Below are 24536 nucleotides of genomic sequence, written 5' to 3' on the forward strand. Positions count from 1 at the left end.
ATATATCTCCTTGCAATATCTTCATACATGGAAGAAGTCAGATGATAGCCGCCTACATATGCCAGAGTCTGAAGAACTGTATAAGGGGTGAGGGGAGAGAAGAAAAGGAATTGTATTATGGAAGACTTGGGGATATGAAGAATGGATGAAGTTTCAGCATACGTAGAGTCAAGACATTGTGTAGGTATGTAATATATGATAGTGGTGACAGGCACCTCTTCAGAAACAGAAGATTTAGGAAGGGGAGCAGCACAAGAGGTATTTTTAGTTGCTTTTTAAATAAAACCAAATACTATATGGAAGTGAAGATTTATAAGGACACTTGTAGGCACTAGCGGTAGAGGGGAAGGGACACCACAGCTTCTCAGAGTACTCAGGGAAACACAAATTTCACAAGTAGTCAGTATAGTAGTATGGGTATATTAAATAATATGGTAAATTTGACTAAAATGTCATACATAATACTTTGGTCAATGTAACTATACTAGTAGGGAAATAACAAGACAAGTGCAGTAATCCTTCAGCTGTAGTTGAAGCTAAAGGCTGCAGCAGTTTACTACTTATCAAGAATAATTCATATAAGCCATGTACTGCATGGTCACTTATCTGGGCTTCAGGCTTACATCTTTCTTCTGTTTGATCTGAGGCAGGAACTTGAACACAGGCTCCACTTCTCAAGATTAAATGGTATAATGGTTTTAGTAGTTCTTGCCTTAGCTACCCCACTGTATAATTCATTTTAAATTTGAAGGTAGAGAAGGAGGGAAAATTGGAGGAAGAGGATCTATGTATTTGCACCTAGTCCACTTAGAAGGGTCACGAGTATTCCTGTGAACATAGTATTTAAGTGTTAAATTTCTTTACATCATTTTCAGCTAGAAATCTTAAATTCAGCCACTCAAAGACTGCCTTCCTGGATGCCAGTCCCTGAGATTCCTATGTCACCACAGCAGCCCCAATTGCTTTCTGCACCAGAAAACAGTCTTGCCCTCTACATCTATGTTCAAATGCTAACTAAGAATATGTTTTTATGGAGATGCCTTGCAGTTCCAGGATTGTTTCATTCTTCTGAGGACAAAGAAATGTATCTGCATCATACCGGTAATGGTGCACCAAGCCCATCTGTACTGTTTACCAGCTTTTCAGTTCTTATTGACAACTTTGTGCTTAGCTGATATGTGCAGTGCTATGTTATGCCCAGTCAGTTAAGTCTATACTGGTAAGCAGAGAAATCATTAAGAAGTTTTATGACTATTTTATCCCATTAGTGTTCCAAAACAATTCAAGCAACTAGTTCTGCAGACTCTTAGCTAATCTTCAAAGACATCTTTCCCTTCTATTCCTTCTTATACACTGTAAGTTAATTGTTATGTTATATTCTCAGAGACCTCTGTTGATCAGATGTTAGCGAGCATGCAATGCCTCCTGAAAGCATATCAGGAAGTCAAAGGGACCAAAATTCCTGTTTTCCCATGATTTTACTTGCTGATATAGTAAGACTTTTTCTTCAGGATATGAGGTTTTATATGCCTGTCCACTAAGAAAAGATTTTCAATGAGACAACTTTTGTATTTTTAGTTTCACCTTTTAATAGTTATGTCAAAGAAAAGGACTGTCAGGAGATAAAGATAGACATTGGCAGAATGAAATGATTTGGTATAGCTCTGGAACCATCATTGTCTGAAACTGGTTTTCAAGCAAACACCATGTAATTAGGAGTTGTACCTGCTCAGTACTTAAGTCACAGCTATTTTTTACATCCACTCTACAGCACAGAATGCCAGGACTTCTGGTTCACAATGTTGGCATAATATTCCTGAAGGGAACCAGAGCTTTTACTCTTGTGGATGCAAGACACACTAAAATATTTTTTTGGAGTTCAAGTTACTTTTCCACATAGCTTTAAGTGATCCAAAACAGCTTCTTTAAACCAAAGCATTATTTATTTGCTCAAAGCTGCATAGAAAGCATAGCAAATGGATGAAGCAGGAAGAGCTATATGACCTTACAGTTTAACCATATTTATTTTTTTATTTGTATACTGTTGATAAGTTCCACTCAGCTGATGCACTTAATTCATAGGCGAGGGTTATCGCCAGCTCTTGTGGAACCAAATGCACATGTCTTTCTCTAGCAGTTTTCTTTAGCTACTGATACCTCTGGCATTTTTTTAGAGACTTTAATAGATTAGTGTCCCTTTTGATCCCAAATTTGGGCTGGGAAGATAAAACCTTGTTAAGCTTCTCTGATTTCTCTTAATAGCCAGGTATAGGGAATACAGGTAAAGTTTCCAGATTCTCTATTGTTTCCACAAGGTTTCTTCATAATCTGTCTAATAATTTATTTTCTTCACCACTGTTTGTCTCCTTTAAATATTTCTTAAAATTTTCTTGGAACTACCCAGCCAGGCAGGATAAGATCAATGAAATAAACTCCACAGCCACAGTTGGTATTCATAAAAATAATGCAGATGTCTCTCTCATTCTCTTCAAAAACTGATGAGTATTATTTATATGATTCTCCAGTGGTTCAAAGAGGTAAAGATGCATTGCTGTCAAAGTTGCTTCCATTTACAAGAGCAGTTAATTTTGCATAGCACAATGTAATGGAGGAAACAGCAGTGTTGGCACCAGAGCCTATGGAGCAGGCTATATTGCATATGAGCAAGAGATGGAGGTCTTTGATAAGAGATGATGTAGGGGGGTGGCTTTAATGCTCCAATTCATTTTCTGTGTGAGGGGGAGGGATGGCCTATTGAAAGTTTCATTTTAGGCCAGTTAACTAATACTACCCCTTACTGATTCTCCAGCCATGCTCAATTAGAGAGACTTCTTTGTCCTGACACCAGTCAGGATTACTAGAATTCATCAACTTTATCCTGGAGAGTGGTTTTATACCAGCTAGACCTTTCAGCTCTAGCTGTGAAATGCCTAGTCACAAGGTTGCCAGTAGATATTTTAACTTGTTCCTGTAAATAGTAGGCCGCTATAGGTATGTATCCAAGACTAACTAACAATAGGCAATCTAAATATGTAGCAAGTGTTATGTATTTGGAAATTAATTTAGAACAGTTGTTAGCACATGTATTAAGCTGTACCAGGAGTGTAGAAATACATCAAATAGCAAGGGAAGATTTTTTTTTCAAAGATATTAACCACTTCAATGCAAGGAGTAGTTGAGCTTGTCAGATGAGAAAGCTGCTATACCCCCAAAATAGCTTTACAACAGTTTAGACAAAGGCTCCAAAAAAACCCCCTCATTGGCTTCAGAGTCAGGAACAAGCAACCACAGACAACACAATATATCAGTTGTTGTAGCTGAAAGAAAGCCAGGCTTTGCCAGCACAGCTTGTAAACTACAGAAGGTCAAATCACAGTGATTCAAAACATTTGCATACACTGCTATGAAAACCAAATGTTTTCCCTTTAATTCAAATGAACATGAAAATTAAACTAACAATAAAAATTGGAAAGAAAATTCTGGAGAATATGTTGACATGCAGCAAAAAATAGGGCTTCTCTGCCACATTAATTAAAGTGTGAACCATAGTAGAGAGCTATCTCATTGCAACCATTTGTAACTAGTGGTGATGTGCTAGCCTTCAGTTAGACCAATGGGTATTTTTAAGATTTTAGCTGTCTTTCATGAGTATAGTTGAACAAACTGTTCGTCACCAATTATAACCTGGTATACAAAAGGCCTGAACCAATCTAAATAGTTCACATTTAACATTTAGTACGACTGACTTTTTTTTCTATTGAAAGTACAGTTTAATGTCAATAAAATTTTCACAGGTTGAATCAGCCCTGCTAGAGAAATAGCATCTAAAAAATTCTAATATTTAATCTTTTGATTTACTTTAAGAAGGTTAAATATAAGTTTTTTTGTTCTTTTATAGTTTGCTTTAAAAAAATATCTGATACGGATAGGAAACCAGAAATAAAAGCACTTTCAAACTACAGGGCAATGTACAGCTATGATATGTAGAAAATGTGTTATAATGCCTAACTAAAAGTGTGAGAGAAGGAAAAAATGGTTATAGCATTTTTATTTTCAGGAAAGGACTAAATTAATGTGAAGAATTGGAAAAAGTAATGAATATCAATTACAGGATAAAAAAAATTTCCAAAATGCAATTTTTTTACTGAAGTCAGTGTGGCCTTTGTAGTGATTTAAATAGAACCACAAAATATCTGACAGTTAGCACATTAGTAAATATTATAAAAAATCATAACCCTAAGCCAAAGCTAACAGAAAAATAGATTCATTCTATAAGTCAAGCTCTGGACATTGTTTGAGCAATTATAGAAAATGCATGGTTATTCTGTTTAGTCTCTTTTGGACCTATTGTTTCTACTCACTGCTGATAGATACAACCAGTGAAGTTATTTAAGAAAAAGGTGGGACTGAAGTGAAAAATTGGTGCTGGCAGGAGCAGTGAAATTGGATAAGTACGATCCTGGGACACTTGGTTCCTGCTGCCCAGTGTAGGCTGATTAGTATTCAGTGACCATGAAGATCACAGTCCCAATCCTGTAAACTTAAAGCCCACCTTTCTAGCAAGGAATGATCAAAATGTTTTCCATGTCTTTGGCAAATTTTTAATTTCAGTGGACAAATGGGTTAATATTTTTGATGGATTTTGGTATAAAAAAACACAGTCCCTTTATTTCTTGGAAAAGTAAGGGGAAATTATTGAAATCGCAACATTTTCCACCTCCATTTCAAATTTTGTCTGGAACCTGAAATACCTACACACAGCTTAAGCAAAAAATTAAAGAATGTACCTCACTTTTCAAGAATCTCTGCTTTTCACAGCCAGCTCTCTCCCCTGCCGCATTTTTGTCACAACTCATTCTGAGTGGCTTTCCTCTGAGCTGAAGGTGGAGGAAAGTCAGAATTAGGTCACAGACATACAGACTCACACATGTATCTATACAAAAGTCTCTGTACTTATGAAAAGTTTGGGACAAATCCAATCTCAGGTGTCAGTGAGTCAATTAACCTTCAAATCCTGTATTTCTTAGGCATCCAGGTGCTAGTATGTATTGCCTCTTACATACTGCATTAGTAACAAAGACATACAATTCTTATCTGATACCCTATATGTCTGTTCTGCCTCAAAAATAACAATTTAAAATAATTTTTAAAAAAAGATAGAAATTCAGTTATCCTACATGGCATATATTTTATATGGAAAAGTGCTCATTTGATGTTTTTTATTTAATTTACTTTAACAACAAACCAAGATCCTAGGGAAAGCCAGAATTTTGCACATAGTGCACTGGAAACTTGAATGTTTCTAATGTACTAGATATGATTTCTCAACTGAAGAGAATTTTCTGAGTGTCATTACTGTGTCTGCCTTCTCAGCAATCATAGAAGCTCTCATCTATCATTTCCTTTGTTCTGTGAGAGACAGACTTCTTCCAAGGAGGGAAAAAAAAAAGAAAGAATGGGAAAGGACTGGAAATATTTACTGTGATGCAATGGAAAAAAAAATTAAAAATGCAGTCAAAATACTCCTTGCACTTTATATTTTAGAGATTTAAATGTATATTGGTAGTTACACTATCTATACATATATATGAATTATACTGAAGATATTAATATTTTATATATTTAAGCTATCCATTATGTTAAAATAATTATATAATATAAATTGTTCTATGCTATTGTTCTTATCTATCATTTCAAAATCTATGTACTTTTAAATTAATAGCTAGATGAAGTATTTGAGATGATAGCAAAATACTCTTCTGTGTTTTCATTTACACTCATTCATTTCTACAGTTGTTCAAATTAATAATCTTAAATGGAACATCTATTAGTTGTTTTGCAGACCCTTTTAGTGAAGCTTTTAGTGTATTACTGATTTTTTTATCAGATCTTCTTTGGAATTAGCCACATTTCTTTAACATTCCATACCACATTGGTTGCATGCAAAAGAGATCTACATTTTTCAAAAGAGACAGTCAATTAGAAAATCAGGCTTAAAAATTTTATCCTAACTGAAAATTTTGTAATGAACTGGCAGCGGGGAAAAAGGCTTGCATTTTTATTCTTTTAATGCATTTGCCAGCATTTGCTGGCATTTGGGATAGTCAGCTGCACTGTTTTGTTGCACTTGTTGCAGTGATATCATTCTTGTGTGCCACTCTGCAGTGAAGCAGGTAGCTCACGTGCACAGGGTCTTTTTCAGCCCCAATTTAGCATTACAGCAGATAAGGTATACTGGTGTATGAATTTGAGATGAAAAGGGGGTTTATTTTCCTGGAGCATTTTTGATGGGATTGAATAGCACGCTGGGATGCTGGGAACCCTCAACCCTTTTCTTCACTTTCTAGATGACTGTATATTAGCCTTCTTCCCACATATGGTTTACTTATTCAGCTGGGTGATGCACAATAATAAACAGAGCCTACCCTTGCCCATTGGTTGCACTGAGGGTGCTGTTCACCCTGGGATTTCAGGTCTGCTGACCCTTAACTTCTCAGCATAACAAGAGACAGAGATTGTTTTAGTCTTCCTAAATCCCTGCAGCATGAAAGGATTAGGCAAACTAAAGTATTACAATGGGTACAACTGTAGGAAGTTGTTTCTTCAAAATCATATTAAAATAATTCAGAAGTATTATCAAAAACGCAATGAGTGACTTCATTTTACAACTTACTTAACTGCTGCTAAAAAGATGAAGGAAAGTAAGTAAGTACCAAATTTTTTTCTGCAAAAGTATTGTCGTGGTTTAAGCCCAGCCAGCAACAAAGCACCATGAAGCCGCTTGCTCACTTCTCCCCTCCAGTGGGATGAGGAGAAGAAAATATAAAGAAAAGCTCATGGGTCAAGACAAGGACAGGGAGGGATCACTCACCAGTTACAGTCACGGGCAAAAAACAGACTCAACTTGGGGAAGAAACAAAATCGATTTAATTGACCAATCAAATCAAGCAAGGATAATAAGAAGTGAACCCAAATCTTAAAACACCTTCCCCCCACCCCTCCCTCCTTCCTGGTTCAACTCCACTCCTGGTTTTCTCTACCTTCTCCCCCCCAGCAGCACAGGGGGACAGGGAATGGGGGTTGGGGTCAGTTCATCACACATCGTCTCTGCTGCTCCTTCCTCCTCAGGGGTAAGACTCCTCACTCATCCCCTGCTCCAGTGTGGGGTCCCTCCCACGGGAGACAGTTCACCAAATTCTCCAGCATGAGCCCTTCCCATGGGCTGCAGTTCTTCACAAACTGCTCCAGCGTGGGTCCTTTCTGCAGGCCGCAGTCCTTCAGGCACTGACTGCTCCAGCACGGGCCTTCCCATGGAGTCACGGCCATCTTTGGGGCATCCCCCTGCTCCAACATGGGCTCCTCCCCGGGCTGCGGGTGGGCATCTGCTCCCCCGCTCCCCTCCATGGGCTGGGGGGACAGCCTGCCGTCTCACCAGGGCTGCAGGGGCATCAACCTCCTCCAGCACACCGCCTCCCTCTCCTTCCTCACCGACCTCGGTGTCTGCAGAGGGGTTCCTCTCACACTCCAATCCCCTACTCACTGCCAGTTCCCCTTCTTAAATCTGTTCTCCCACAGGCACTACCACCATCGCAGATGGGCTCGACCTGGGCCAGAGGCGGGTCCATCTTGGAGCTGGGGAAACTTCTGGCAGCTTCTCACAGGAGCCAACCCTGCAGCCCCTCCCCTGCTACCAAAACCCTGCCACAAAAAACCAAAACAAGCATACCCAATAATATTAATAACATAAAGGTATGTTCTTGTTAATGCAACTCTTCTATGAATGCTTTAACAAGTTTTAAGAAGTGTTCTACAAAATGAGAGCCGATCCATCTTGAATTCTTTCCTAAAATTTTTCTGTATTTTAGGAAGTAATCCACCACTGTTCCTTAGGGGTCAGTGCCAGCTGCTAAATGTATCTTTTCCTTTTTTTAATACTAAGTATCTTCAGGTCATTCTTAAAAATATAGCTCTCCTTGTCCCACAAGTACATGCTTCATGGATAGAATAACCATTGACATTGCCTGTCACAGCTGACCACAAATCACTCCTAAAATTATTCTTCCTCAGACTTTTTTCCAGGTTAACTCTCTACTGTGACACAAGTGAGAAACCACAGCTACTGGGTATATGTTGAAGTCAATTACCTCACTTTTTTTTGCAAATACTAATAAGGTATAGGAATGAAGGTGGCTCCCCCACCCACCCACCAAGTTAAAACCATGATTTCTAAAAAGTCATCAATTAAGAACTTTTTCTAACACATTCCCCCTCTTTTCAGTTCCTCATGACCATCTCTTCTGTATGAAAAAAAAGCTAACATTAGCACTGAGATGAAGTAGATCAGTTCTTCTGAGTTGTGATAAACCTGTGTGCTGCTGTCTGAATTGATACAGTTCAGCCCTGTGAATCTTTAAGAGATGCACTGAGGCTAGAATGAGATCATCTACCTGAAATTATCTATCTCGAAATTCAATGACTGCAAAAAGCAGGTGAAAATCTTCATGAATACTTGCTTCAGGAAAAGGAAGTATGGTGAGCAGGAATGAAAGAACAAACCATGGCTTTTCAATGTGATGTATAGATCCATTACAACCTACAGGAACAGCCACTGGTAGCATCAAAAATCCAGGCAGATTTAAGTAACTGGACTGCACTAGCAACATTTTCAACCAAGCAAAGGAGTTGTCTAGCAAACTAGCCCTTGTCTTTCTGCTTTTGTTCTCCGTCCTTTTCAGCACCTCCTTCTTTGCATTTTCTGCTAAGCCAGAACCTGGTCCTTCCTTCTTTACAACTCACCTGTCATTTGTACGGTTTTGTGATGCACCAGATAACCCACAATGCAGCTAAGCACTGATCCTTTATCTCACAGATTTAGTTTTAAGGGTGTTACCCGCTGTGTTCCGTTGCTTGGTTCAGCTCAAAAGGTGAAATGAGTCTGCTTCTCTGAACAACGTAAGCTGGCAATGCTCAGTTATTTGATAAAAAATTGATATTTCATTAACTTCTACATCTTTCTCACCCTGAAAACCCAGCCCTCTGTCTGGGGTCACTTCACCATTTGCATTGAGTAAGGCCCCATTTTGAATTCAGTGCAAAGCTGTGCCATTTGTATACATGCAGTTTTTCATCCTATTCACTGCTGGCTGCTTCGTACAACTTTCGGTGCACTAAGAGAACATTTAGAAGGACATGAAGTCGGTGTGTCTTCTGACCTATATAAGACAGGACTAGATGTTTACAGTGCTCTTTTAGGGTGAATCCATGGGGCAGATCTCTAAGTGTCTCTTCGGATGCCAGGCATTAGGTTTTATATACTGTTTGGTTTCTAGCACCCTATTTGTGCTCAGGACCCCATCGTGATCTGGGTGCAGTACAAAGGAGATTCAGTCTTTTCCTACTCCTCTCTCCCCCAGCTCGCGGACTTCCTCTTTTTCTTAGCCATCAGGCAATGAAAGTGCTCTGGCAGGGTACTTTCAATATATTATTGCTTCTGGGTTTTTTGCTGATTGGAAGGAGTTGTACAGTAAAAAGGTGCAGAAATGTTTGTATGATAAATGGGAAGATACAGACTAGGATGCTTGGCAGGGCAGAAAAAATACTGTCATGTGCATGCAAGATGGAAGTGAAAGGGGGGGGAGGGAGACACGAGCTGTTAAAGTGAGTGGCAGCCACCTACAAACCCAATCCAGATAAAAAGCCTGGAAGAAGAGGGGGACAAACAGGAGATACTTCTCCAGTTTGCACCATCACAGAAGGATCAAACAGAATAGCAGTCCTTGCTCACGCTGTATGAGCCTCTGCCACAGATTCTGTCCTCAGTGGGAGCAGGCCTGGGAGGAGACCGGGTCACCTCGCTGTTCCCTCTGCCCCGCACAGCAGACCGTGCTGTGGGTAGGCAGGAGCAACATGCTGCAGCCTCAAAGGCTGGAGCAGCCAATGCACTTCTCCACACGCCACTGCAGAGCTTCAGGAGACACTGTGCCTGCCTGAGGCACCATGCCTCCTGGAGCTCCTGCTGAGCAGTGCAGCTCTGCATCCCAATGCAAGCCTGTGAATATGATATACAACCCAGCCCTGAGTAGAGGGAAGGAGGCTGGTTGCCACATTATTATGCATCCTCCTTAAGACTCCAGGGGAGGCACTGCCTTCAGTTGTGCTTCTACTGGATGAAAACTGAAAATATCTGTAAATGATTAAAATGGTAGGAGAGAAACAATCATAAATATTCATCATCTATCACTACCGATTTATTTTCTTAATGCTGTTGTTACTCATAGGACCAGATCTGGCTTGTTTTGGCTTCGGTAGCACATGTACTGCACACTAGAATTTAGCAATAATTATGTTTGCATAGATTTAAAACATGACAGTTAAATTAAAGGGAATTATAGGTATGACCTTTGTGGTATGCTGTCAGATTTTTTTACATTGTGTACCAAATGTAATAAACAAATGCACATGGTATTTAGAAGGTTCTGTACTTTTCAAACACACCTTTACACGTAGCACTAAGTGAATATGATGCTTTAAGAATGAATGTAACAGCTTGGCACGTTCCTGAAACTCCAAGCAATGCCTAATTTTTATTTTAACGTTATTTCAGCAAGATAGGTCTTTATTTTTCTTTGCAAATGAAAGGAGCCATATTTATCACTCTCGTATATCCAGCATGATTTCAGCTTAAATCATTTTATTGGGGCACAAAGAGCTCTGTCTAAGAGTGAGATGAATAGAGATATACTTGGCATACATGAAATTAAGAGAAAAACAGTGTAACATGCCAGCAGGCCTTGCATAAATCTATGGTTCATCTGATATTACAGCTTTCTTTAAAAATGTCCTTTAGTTTGCAGTCAAATCCTCTTTTCAGGTCTGTTTTCATGTATTATTTTGCAGAGAAACAATTCATCATACAATCTATATGGCAAAAAGTAGGAAACAGTTGCAGTTTTTCACTCAACAAACCAAACATTGTCCTTTTATTTACTAAACTATATGAGTTTTCTAAAACATAGGGATTTTTTTTTAATAGTTATGTGGCTCAGATCCAGCAGGCAAACCTGTTTTACTGATGGGGTCTCTACTTATCCAGTGTTTCTGTCATCAGCCTGACCTTGCAGCTTTCTACAGTGCCATTATACCCTGGGTGCTGGCTTATTTTCATACAGCAGCCCCCAACTACTTGATCCCACTTCATCTACTTCATGGACACAGACATTTGTTGGGCTTATTAGCTCAGCAGGAGCCTTATCATATTTTGTATCTGAGGCTGTTGGAGATGTCAAGAGATGGAAATGCTGTGTAGCTTTTTATCCTCCCTTCTTGCACTTTCTCTGAGAGCCCAACAGTGCATTTGGATTCAATGCTCTCCTGCCACTAGCTGCTGAGATCTCTTTAAATATGTCTAGCTTTGCCATCTGTACCAATAACACTGCAAAGGCTTAGCCATGATTAGGCTGTCAAGATTTATTAAGTTAAAAAGTATCAAAGTTTCTTGCTGCAACCCCAGACCTTTTAAGAGTCCACCTTCTTTAGAAACCCTTCCCCCTCCTGACTAACACTACAGTCAATGTGCTTCGCTTGACCTTGACCAACATATGCACCCGGGGAACACTAATGAATTTGGGCCAATTCATCTTGGAACTCCAAATTTAATCAAGCTGACATGCCAGGGAAAGCAGACTGTAATTAACTCCTAGCATTTTAGGTAATCTGTAAATTTCATAAACTTAGCTCTATCTGTTTTTGTGGTATTAAGCATTTTTTTTTTTTGTGGATTTGTTTAACAGAATACAATTGTTAAAATAATACTATAATAACAATTAAAAAGTAAGCGTTTTCTCATAGCATTAAATCCCTTTAAAAATTATTGTTTGTCCAGGAGAATAGGATGCCACCAAACAATGTATGCATAGCAGCCCGTCTAGTAAAACCAAGCAAATCCAGTGTTATCATTTCTTTTGACAATGAGTCATGCACTCATTTCATGATGTGTGTGTTATGAAAATGTACAATCAGTCAAAATAAAAAAAATAAATCCCCTGCTCAGTGTTATCTTTCAATTGGTTTAATTTTGATGAAGAAGAGATAGGAGCATTAAAAACTAGCCCATAGGGCTCCTGTTTTGTTCTGCTTCATCTTATTATTATTTGTATAATGGTAGCACTCAGAGGTCCCTGTCAGGATCAAGGTCCCACTGTGTGAAGTGCTGTATGAATGCAAGGTTCTAGCCCTGAGGGGGGGAAAAAAAAGATACAGTAAAATCTTGATTAAAATTAAAAAAAAAAAAGGAAAGGGAAAAAAAAAAACTACCACCCTAAACCAGACTGCTCTGAGACTGCTACTCAAATCTCTGGGCTGAAGTAGTTCCTCTGACTATTTTTAATTCTTCCATATCTGCATGAAGCATCAACAGCCCTAAGCCCCAGCCTCTCCACAGTTGTCCTGGTAGGCAACAGATTCTGGGTGGCAATGAATAGAAGAGAAGAACAAAGTCAGAGCTCAAGGAATCAAATTATTATATAGCGATATGAAAGAAAAAAACCCCAACTAATAGAGACTGAAACCATGGCTACATTTACAGCATATGATCTCAGCAATTATAAACCTTTGATATTTTGTATGTAGGAGTTAAAGAAAAGTATTAGAAGTAAGACCATACCAAAGATTGAAACATATACATACATATATACGTATAGTATTTTATACATATATTTCCTGCAGACCTTGCTAAAGGAAAGCAATCAAATAACACCAGATATTGCTTCAATCAAATAAATGTTATTCATTTAACAGCAGAGGCAGAGAACAGCCAGAGACATTAATTTAAGTTCACGGGTTTTGTAGAAAACCCCACATTTTGGAGTTCTGCTCTGTTGTAATCCAAAAATTAATTGATGAAGCTTTTTAAGGCAGATAGCAGTACAAAGAATCACAGTGAACAAAAAGTTCACCTAGTCCTGTTGATCTTTGTACTTGTCTTTTTCAAAGAGAAGGATGAACAGTATTTTATTGATAACTAATTCAAATTCATCAATTTTGCAGTGTGTACATATTTAAATAAACACATATACAAATAAATGTACAGTGAGTGACAAAAGGAAACATGTGCCTTAACCTTTCTACACTGATTCTGGTGGCTGTGGCTAGAGAGGAAGAACAAGGTCTGAGCTCAAGCATAAAATATGCAAACACACACATGCACACACACACACACAGAGTATTTACAAACCAAACAATCATATACAGCAATATTTATATATATTCTACAAGATAAGATTTTTTACTCTGTTCCAAACGGTTTATGCCATTTTAGATGGACAAAACAGTCATGCCATGTCTTTCATGAACATTTTTTTCATAGTGAAGAAACCACAGTGTAACACTACATGATCACAAGAAGCTCCTTTACTGTCCTGTGGTCAGTATAGTCTTCGGTTTCTAAATGCACTGGACCAAGGGGAATAAAAGCAATTCAAGGCTTCCTTCCTTCACCAGGCTGGAAAAGCTAGGCGTAAATTTCTTCTTCTCTTTCTCGGTATATGATCATACACATGCATGGGTCTGCATGACAAAAACAAATATGTATTTTTTGCATTTTTTATGCAAGTTCAGAAAGTTGAAAAATGAATCTTACCTGCCCTCAGTCTATATAAAAACACCTATGCAGGCCTCTTCCTTAATGTATGGAGTATTCAGGACTTTTTTGAAAAATGCTCAAACACAATTCAAATACTTAATAAAAAAAGGTAGAGTCTACATTGACATGGCCAATAATGTTCTGTATACTTTAAGAGATTCAAAAAATGTCTTCACATATGCTATTATGATTTATTAAGCAAATTCCTGACCCTAATAGCTAGTAAAAGCTAGCAAAGTGCAACTGGCTACTTTAATGACCGGAAACATAAATGCTGGTTCACAGAAAGTAATCTCCCAACCATCATAATGTGCAATAGATCTTTCAAGACACTAAACACTTGACCGAAGTGATCTCACCTGCTGTCAAATACTCTCTAAAATCCTTTTCTTGATTGGTCAATCAGAATATTGTGGTGCAAAGATATGACTTACATCAACATTTTGGAGCCCTCATCACCAGGCTACATGCAGGAATAGACGATGCAGACTGCTTGGGTGATGGTGATGGGTGGCGTCCAGTGATCTGGTTAAGGAATACCCAAGGTGGTGTAGAACCATTTTTAAGTAGATCTCAGTGAACTGTGAGATAGCTGTCCATCTATAGGTTATTTACATGGAGCCCTGCAAAGATTTATCTCACCCCTCCTTTTCAGAAACAATTGGATCTGTGGAGATAATTGCAATACCACAATTTTGCTGAACTTTCACCAGCTCCACCACCTCCATCTTAGCCTCTACAATTGATGTTATCATCCAAAGGAGGGAACATAAAATTATGAAGAAAAAGTTTAAATTGATGCAAGGACCTGAGTAGTTAAAAGGCCACTGATAGCTGAACAAGATGCTTAAAATTTTTAAAGCAACCTCCTAAAGGGAAGAGTAACTTACCTAATGCAAAACACTGAAAGGAGCAATCAGTAATGTTGACTGTACCTTCAACAGAGGATATCCCCCCACTAGCTGATAATGGAGAACGATCTTGAGGCTGTATTAGATTCACTGATAGTCCTGACTACAGAGATAATTGTGGTAAGAAATGGTTGCACTTCCACTTTCCCAGGAGACTGTGCCTATTCCTGTCAAAAGAAGATCTGGAAACTGTGATTCATGCTTTTATCATCTCCATGTTCCTAACTAGGGCTAAGGGCTCCACAGAAGTTTCATCTTGTGCAACACTCAGCAGCCCACCTCTTAAGCAGGAAAACCTGCCAAGAGATCATAATGGAAATCTGCACACTCTAATGGATTTCTGCATTCATTATCCAGATACAAATCAACTTCCTGGTCCTTATATTTAAGACCTTAACATTTTAGATACTGGCTTCTATCCAAGATCCACCATGCAGCTGTGCTTGTTGAAAATGCTAAAGTGTATGGAATCCATGTTCAAATGCTCAGAATTGTTTCCTGTGTTAGGTTCCTCACTCTGGAAGGAAAATTTAACATACTTCAAGATGCAATGCAAATCACATCTTCTCACAAGCAAATCTTCCCATAATAGTGCAGCTTCAGGAGGAGTGACAAGGAGAGAAGGAAAAAGGAAGAAGTAAAGTGGGGAAAAAAAAAAGGAGTAAAAAAGTTTAAGCCTCCAAAACCTGTTAAACTTAGGAATAGCTATGGGCAGTATCTTTTCGTAGACATCCATAATTTACTTTTGCATGTGAGAGTTATGGACATATTACATGTATTGATGGAATTAGTGACACTTGAAAAATTTCTGCCCAATAAGCTTACAATCTGAGGGTCCACATATGATATGTTGTGCAAGAGCAAAAGGAAAGACAGAGATGAGTTGGGATGGAGATAAAAGTTATACAAGGAAAGTAGGGCAACACTTATTTGTGTACCAACACACCCACATACTCAGCTCCTTTTTTTGGCTACTGAAAGCTGATTTACCAAATGTTTTCTTTAAAGTAAACAAGGAAAGAAGTGGAAGAAGAATGAGCAAAAGAGAGCAGAATATCAGCTAACAGGAGCTATAACCTTAATTTTAGTGTTTTTACATGTATTTTGTTACAGCATTAAGTCACGTATATTTTGAGCATAGCTAGGAACTACCTGATGACAGGATCCACACTTTACCTAGTTCTAAGAATGTACTGTGCATATCTGCTGCTGCAGTTACAGCTTGCTTTGGTGGTTTTAGGAATGTTATAGGAAAACACACATCAAAATAAACACACATTCCCAGATCTAAATGCCAGCATAAATAATTACTATTTTATTGTATTTTGAATTTTTCAAGTTAATTTATTTTCCAAGCACACAGAAGCAAAGTTCTAGTGTCTAGAAAAGGGGGAGGATGCATCAAGATCCAAAATCGCCAATTTTTCATCAGCATCAATGCTCCCCCAATTTGAGCTTTTAATGCTCTAAACTACTTATGTACAAAATAAGAACTTTAAAACAGAGGACACAGAAAATATTAATTCTGTTGCATTATAACAGTATGGTAGGCTTGACGACTGGCTGCTTTCCAGTCAACAGTATTCTGGCTCATCTCAGCTCTGTCAGAGCTACTAGGCATGGACACATTCATCAGTGCATAAGTAGCAGTCGCTAGTCTGAAGTGGTCATTAAAAATATGCTGTGGTGGAATCTCTACACAAACTAGCAGGCGCTTTCTGTCCCATCAGGGAATGTGGCTTTCTCCATGCTACTCTACATCTGAGTTTCACAAGCACAGAGGCTCAGGGATGAGGCTCCAGTGGAATCATAAAAAGTTTGCTAGTCTGTCATTACCACCAACCTGGTTGTTAGAGGGGTGGGGTGCTCCATCTACTTTCTGGCACTAGGCCCAAGACTGCTGACAGATTTATGTGAAGCAGAAGGCATACACACTTCTAACTCCTGCCCAACATGGTGAAGGTCTTAATTTTTTTTTCCTACAGCTGGACAACCCCAAAGTGCAGCTCATACTTTCATATTAAGTGACTCCAATATTGTAAAGTTGAGCATAGGTAAAAAGGATAAACGTGTTTGGAAATTCATCCAAATACTATTACAATTTATTTGTGTAGTGCAAACAGTAGGCTAGGCTATTAAGGCAGGGAAGAAGCCAGAGTATTTTCCTCTAAGACCTTATAACCTAAGTGGCATACAAACAAAGAGCCTGGCCTTGGGAGATGCTGAGCTCATACATACTACAGTGATAGGTACTATATAACAGCCTAGGTTAGATTCCTAGAGCATCCTAAATTTACTCTGAGGAGGTGAAAGAAGGTTGGTGTTGGATCATCTTTGATGCAAGGGATAAGACAAAGCCAAATTGTTAGGAAGAGTAAGAGTTCAGAGCAGCAAATCTAAGAATATAAATTTGTGGAGGCTTTTTAAACAGTACAGGATACTGTTGCTGAAAGGAGGAGTAGCGAGTCCTAGATTCATTAATTAGGGTCAAGTCAGCAAGACCGATGCTTCTGTACATTTTTAGGATTTTTCTTGCTTTTGATTGCTGTTTAAGAATCACTGCTCCCACAGTATAATGCTAACTCCGCTGAGTTTGGAATTAGCTGGGGTGATAGCTGGGGACATAGCCTTAGGCTTATGTATAAAGGAATGTCTTTCAGGTCCTGCTTTAGGCTCTGCCACCATTTGGCTGGGGTTGTCTAGATGAAGAAGGTAGATACTAGTAAGCATTAATGCGAATTTATAACACTCTGACTACACTGCACAGGGACAGCCTTTAGTAGAAAGTGGAGTGGGTAGCACCAGACAATACATACTAGGAATATCCATACAAAAAGGTACTTGTTTAGGCAGGAATGAAGACAGAGTACTTTCCTTAAAGAACTTATTATCTAAACAGCATATAAAGAGCCCAGTCCTGTGAGGTGCTGTAGTTAGGGCTCTGTTAATTCACACCCTTGCTTACTGCATACTAACTTCTTGTATAGACAAGCAGAATTTAAGCCTTGCAAAACTGTGAATGGTTTAAGTGATCTCATATATCCTTTCTAATGGACATTGTGCAGGTAGTGTCGTCGGTAGCCAAACCATTTAGCTTTGGAGAATTCCCTTTTACATTGCTGCTGCTTAGGGTGGAACAGTGACTCCTGCAGCCACATCTGATAAACTTTCACCAAGGGTGCTAGTGGTTCTGTCGCTAAGAATGGCAACTGGGAGACCGGGAGACAGGAGTCATGGATATATATTTTGCTCATGGCATCTCCTCAATGCCTAAGAGTCCTTCCAGGTGTTGGGTGCTTCCTTAACCATTGGGTGCTGCCCTCCTCAGTGTACCAGCTAGCTTTCTTGGCTCCTACCAGTAGCTGTTATTTGCTGATATTTTTCTGTGGGGGCAGCAGCAGCTAGAAATGCTCAGGCATGTCAGAGGGACCCCAGAGGGAATGCTTCCCTTGCCTCTTCCAGAGCTGCTGGGCCTCGTAAGACGGCACACACTGCAATGTCATTTAGAGGCTTAAAAAAATCTGCCTGGCCCATAAAACATTACCAGCTCAGAGTTTCCTAGGTGTATCCAGTAGAAGAGGTTCAAAATTTGTATTTCATAATTCACCAAACACATGAGCAATTTCTGGAATTAAACAGTTCTGTTCAGTCCTTTATTCTTTATAAATTTATGAGTGGGTTTGTGACCTGTCACTAATAGGTCTCTAAATTAATAAGCTGGTGTGTATTGCAACACTCTCTAGGGCAAGCTTCCTTCAAGCTGAGTCTAGCGACCTGCCTTATGTCAGACTGTTGATTCACTGTTAGCAAAGGGCCGAATTTTCAGCCTGCCTTTCTTTCCGTGGTAGTTTACAATAAGTCAGCTTCTCTTTCCATGTCATCAGTTAATATTGAATGTGGAAAAAATAATAATCACTGTCTTCTAGCACTGAACAAGAAGATCAATCTCTTCTTTTAATGGAATTCTGGAAAGATGGGAAGAGAGAGTGGAGCTTTTTCGCTTTACAGAGTCTTTCCGATGAGAGCGAAGACATGACCGCTTCATTACCTACAGACTGTGGTCAAAGTCTGTAAACTCCATAGCTGCTCAGAGTCACGAGTCTTTCTTTGGCTTCCATGTGTGCATACAGAGCTGTGTGCTCGCTCACCACCTCTGGTACAGCCAACCTAACAATGCACCAGCAGAAGGACAGGAGGTTACCTTCGCTCTGCCGCAGCTGGGCCCGTAGCATAGCACTGCGGCTGCCCAGAGACTGCAGATTCTCTAGGCACAAGAGGCAGGAGCTGTATCCTGTACAAAGGGGCTAGCCCAGGCTAGTCTTTTTATACTATTCTCATCTCTTCCTGCCTGCCCAAGAAATATCTATGAGCCTGTGGTCAAAGAAATGCCTAAGCTCGCTACGATAACAAGCAACAAAGAACCGGGAATTATATTGCTAGCTCATCGTATGAATGTGCGTTTTACCTCCTAAAGAGCTTTGTGATCCCTGTCTGCAAACAGGTAAGCTTCCCACCCCTCACACCCCCACAGGCACCAAGCTGATTTGTGAAACGGTGTGAGGTGGTACACATTTGTCTTATCTGCACTGGAAGACTTATGTATTGTGGGTTTAACTGGGCCTATGAAGAGGACAGCATGTGACTAGATATAGTCACAAAAGTATATCAGACTATTAGTTATTTAAAAATGGTCAAAAAGATAAAAAATCAATTTGGGGGAGGAGGATTGTGGACAGAAATAATGGAGTAAGTACTGCAATACACCCATCTTCTCTGCATTTAACTGTTCAGTCACCACACCTCTAGAAGGAAAGCACACTTCAGATGAGACCTTCAGCAGGCATAAATCAGGAAGCATCTTTGAAATCTGTGCTTTCAAATGCATGCATCAGTTAAGCACCATGTTGCAGAGTTTTCATCATTTTTTGAAGACCAAATGGGTATGATCGCTGCATATTTTACAAGGATTATTTAGTAGGCAAAGGCTAGCTCTCTTGCTAAACAGTAACCTATTGCAGAGGGAATGCATTCATATACAGCAGTAAAGTGCCTGCAGTTCTGATTAAGTAAAGAGAAAGGCATAAAATCATGGAAATTAATATTTCTGTAAGCATAAAAGTAAACCCAAGCTCTGACAATTTCTACAGGCATTCTATAAAACAGAACAACTATATATGTGAGAGAGAGACAGAGACAGAGGGAGAAACACAGACAGACAGAGAGATAGAAAGGGAGAAAGATGTTCAGGGTGCATGCTGCAAAAAAGTAGTTTGGACAGGAGTAAAAATAAAGATCAGAGTTCAGATTAAATTGCCACACAGTCTCTATACATGATCCGCTCATTATACATCTATTGGTTTTCGACTACTGAAAAATGATCACTAACACTGCTTTTTTCACCTAACTTTCACAAAAAAAAAAAAAAAGAAAAAGAAAAAGAAAAAAGAATACATGTTATCTTTTGCATTATCTCAGTAGGCTAGGTTATATACTGTACATAGTTAAACACACAATGATGAAACATTCATATAGGCTGCTCTCATTTCCCAGCTTCTCATTTTTACACAGAGCAGGTAGGTGTGCCAGAATCCTTTTCTTTTCTCCTTTGGCAAGAGGGCAAGCAAGCAGTTGTTTCAGAAACTGGTGCCAGTGCCACCTATGAGTCAGCGTGATGTATTTAATGCTCCATTTGTTAGAGGCTAAGTACATTACCCCTACAGTGCCCTAACCTCTAATGGCTCAGTGCCAAGGAGCCCAAGTCTGATCCTGAACCTGAATTACTACTCCACATTTTACTGCAGTGTCAGTTGTCTCTAATACATACATTAGATCTAGGCATCCCAGTGCATCGTTTTAACATTAAAGTCTGGTATTATGAAATGTATCTTTTTCAGAATATTTCTCATTTCCCTGTAATGCATCAAAAATGGGAATGAAAAATTAGACATGAATCTGAAATGCAAAATTTTTATGTTTTCATCATTTTGTACTAAAGCTGGAGTAAAAATATAGGTGTTTGTAATATGGTGCATCTGACATATAGCTCTTGATGTTCAGGGTTAAATTTAAATCTACATTGCCTGGTTACCAATCTCCGCAGTTGCACCCAGGCAGGACTAGGAAAGATTGATGATTGTGATTGTGAGATTAATCCTGTAATGTTTACAAGACTCCTGAGCTGAAACCTGGTTGGTCATATCATGCTATCCAGAGAAGGCCGCTTGGCTTGCCAGGGTAATTTCTTCTGATGCAGTAAATAACTAGGCATAATGAAAATACTCTGATGTATTCTACTGCCTGATTGATGCTCTGCATGCGATATGGCAAAGCAGTGCACTTCCTATCACAAATTTACATATACAAACCAGCAGAAGAAGCATGATAATGTCAGCATCCTCCAGAAGCCCTAGGATGCTACACAATTTTATAGCAGTTATGAATTACTGTTGACCTTTCTGGCCTCTTATACCAGTATGCTAGACTCAAGCATATTGAAAGTCATCAGTCTGAAGCAGTCATTCTTTACATAATTATGGCTATTTGTGTGTGGGAGGATAGTGTTTCTTTTATTGTTAAAAATTAGCATTAAAGAATATGACTTCTGTGATTCAATGGCCAATCTGTTTTAAGCACATATTTTAATAGAAACAGAGAAAAGGATGATTTGAATTCTGTGAACTATTTTTATAATCTAAACAATACCAAAACATGGACTTTTACAATTCAGTACTTAATGAAAGAGCATAGCCGGTGTCCTGGTTTCAATACAGATTTTTTTAAATTTGTTTTAAAGCAAGCTAAAAGGTCTTAGCATTTAGCACTATCATTTAAACTAAATTTCTTGCTGGATTTTGCAAGTCTAAAATTAACAGGAAGCATTCAGTAGTGGTATAAAAGTCTTTCAAGTACAAATATAGATTAAATCTTTGAAATCATGTAGATGCATTAGTTAAAGGAGCTTCCATATTTCATACTAAATATTTGAATAATCAGGCTTTCAGAACATCACTAAAACACAACTCCTTATTATCATTTGCATTTTAATGTCCTTAAAATTATTACACTAAGGGAAATGTTTTTGATACATTACAGCATTTCCTCTAAATGTGTGATTATGTTAATGGGTTTTCAATCAGGATCCTAGCCTGACACCATAGGAAAATTTATGCAAAGTTCATACCCTGTCAGGGCCTTTAATCAGGACCATTTATTAGACCCCTGCCTTCTTTGATGGTTGCTGCTCCCTTTATTAAATATACTGACTTGGCCATCTGAAGAAAAGGACAATAAAAGGTTACTGGGGATGAAAGCATGAATGCTATTTGCTCATGTTTCCTTTACAGACACTTCTTCAATAATTAAGGAAGGGCTTTCTTTGGCCTTTTAGGCTTTTGAAGTGCATATCAAACATAACACTTAGTTCTTGTTTTTATGGAATGTTTAATGCACAGATTTAGGCTTAAGCACAAGTAAACTAACTTAGAGGTTGCTAACAGAATTAATTTAAATAATTTTCACAAAAAGCACAGCAGTCAAGTATGTCTACTGACTAGTTGAGCTATATTTAACTGAGGCAATTAAACTTACTGTAATTTAGGAGAAATATTGAAAGCAACGTTTTTTTCCCTCCTCTTTTTTCCTTACACTGGTCATTTTTCTAGCTTCTTTGTAGGCAAACCTTAGCATAGCAAAGGCATTGCTGAATCTGATAAAACAGCTTTCAGTGTGAGAACTGCTTCCTAAAGCCTTCAATGTATATGTTAGTTACTTTATAAAATTAGTTAATACACTGCTTAAGGATTTATAGGAGGGTTGAAACTGGCCTGAGTGACACTTTTTTTTCCCCTGGATCGCATGCAGAGAAAAACACAACAAACAGCAGATCTAACTAAGTAGTATTGACAACCTGGGGTTTGGATACAAATTCAATATGAGAAAACAGACTCACTTCAATGAAATACAAATAAACAACGAATTCTGTTTTAACATGTCTAAATAGGTAGTAGGTGACTGACAGGCTTGGGTCTCATAGGAAAGCCATTAGTAGAGCATTTGATAGGAAAACGTTTGATTTGAATGCAAGTTGCGTTTCCCCTCAGGGGGTGATCTGAGTGGTATACTGGGGATTCACAGGCGCCCTTTTCACTAGAAAATGCCTGCTGGGCTGTATCTTGATAAATGAAATTTGTAGGATCTCCTAATACTAACAAGTATATAACTATATCATCTATTTAGAAGGCATGCTAATTATATTGGTTCACTGATGTTCATTTTCTCATTCTGCAAAAATATATTAAAAAGTTTTAATAATGAGCACCTGGGTCAATTCTATGTCCAGCCTGGAAAAAATAATAATACTTCATTAGTTTAATTATCAATATTTATTGCTCTGAAAAAAGGAATTCATTATTTTTCCCCACAAGCAATTGGTAAATGTTCAGTGAAAAGATAGGATTACAGCAAGAAATTAGTTATGTAAATGCTACTGACCCAATCTACAGTAAAGTTTTAAGCTAAGAAACTTCAAACTGAACAGTTATATGGCATTTTTTGCCAGAAACTACATTACCACACAGAAACAGTATCCTAAATATTATCATGGCTGTCATAAGTATTGATATAATGAATAATCCCTAACAAGTTATTCAGATGAAAACCAGCACATCCTTATTAGTGTTTAGATGCCTACATGCCTTTGTGCACATCTTTAGATGGTAGATGCTTTTGCAACAAATGAAATTGGTACCTAAATTGCACAGCAAAAAATAGTGGTATATTTTAGAAAATGCAGGGAGATTTGACTTTTTTCTCGCATCAGAATGTTATAGAAAAACAGTTTAAGGTGTTATTTCATACACTAATATGTGACCCACCCATACACCTTTTAAATTTCAATTTGTTTCAATCACAAAGCAAGAATATTCAAAGAATACGGGGCCAGGCTCAAAATAAAGGAACAAGGCACTAAGGAGTTAACGTTCAGAGATGAAGCTTGGAGTTAGGGTTTGTTTATGATGGAAAAAATGCTGTTGAGGGTAATCTTAGTAAAACAACCCTTCAAAATTAGTATTATGTTTAATTGCATGCATGTGTTCCTGATATATCTCATCAGTGTTAAGCATCATTTTATCTTTCTGTTTGTCCACACAAAGAAGCAGGCAGACTAAATGAACCCGGTAATGCCTGATAGTTTGAAAGCAGAGAATGCACGGTATGCAGCTTAAAGCACATCAAAGAAAATGTAACAGGACCTCAGTATGTCTTCCTATTAGACAACACGTTGTTATTAAGTAGAAATACTATTTCTTGTATTTATGCAGTTTAGTAGATCAGAAGAAACCTTTCAGAATTAGTAATTAGTAAAATAAAACCCACCCCAAAACATTTTCCCTTTCAGTGCAGTAGGCAAACGAAAAAAGAAATTTTATACTTCCCCAAATAAGGAAGGCAGGAGGATATTAACTCATGTAAAACACAGTTTATTGGTTTATGCTGTAGTAAGCTATCCTGATTAGCTAAATGGATCAGGTGTAAGGACACTAAAGGGGATAAGGTGGCTTCTGAACATATAAGAATATATAACGTATCATATAAATATATATCGGTATTTGTCTATATTGCTCATGCGCATGCACACACATTCTGCATATGTTAGGCCTGTCTGAGAAAGAGGCAAACAATATAGATGAAAATCAGCATCTGCAAAAGGCAGCAATCCCATGATTCCATCTGAGCCAATCACTTAACATATCATTCATAATGCTAGCCTGCTCCCATCATCCTCACCCTGTCACTGGCATCTTTCTTCATTTTCTTCTGCTTCTCAGTTCCAAGAAAGTGGAACCACTGTATCATTTACTGTCCACAACCTAAGCTGCTGATTTAAAGGCTGATTTTTTATTTTCCATAATGTCATATAACTATCCTTTCTGCTTTCTATAAAAGTTTAAGTTCAGAAAGATCTCAGGTAATTTTAACACTGAAAA

This window comes from Haliaeetus leucocephalus, unplaced genomic scaffold (genome assembly GCF_000737465.1).
Source record: "Haliaeetus leucocephalus isolate CR32 unplaced genomic scaffold, Haliaeetus_leucocephalus-4.0 Scaffold506, whole genome shotgun sequence".
NCBI classification, from domain to species: domain Eukaryota; kingdom Metazoa; phylum Chordata; class Aves; order Accipitriformes; family Accipitridae; genus Haliaeetus; species Haliaeetus leucocephalus.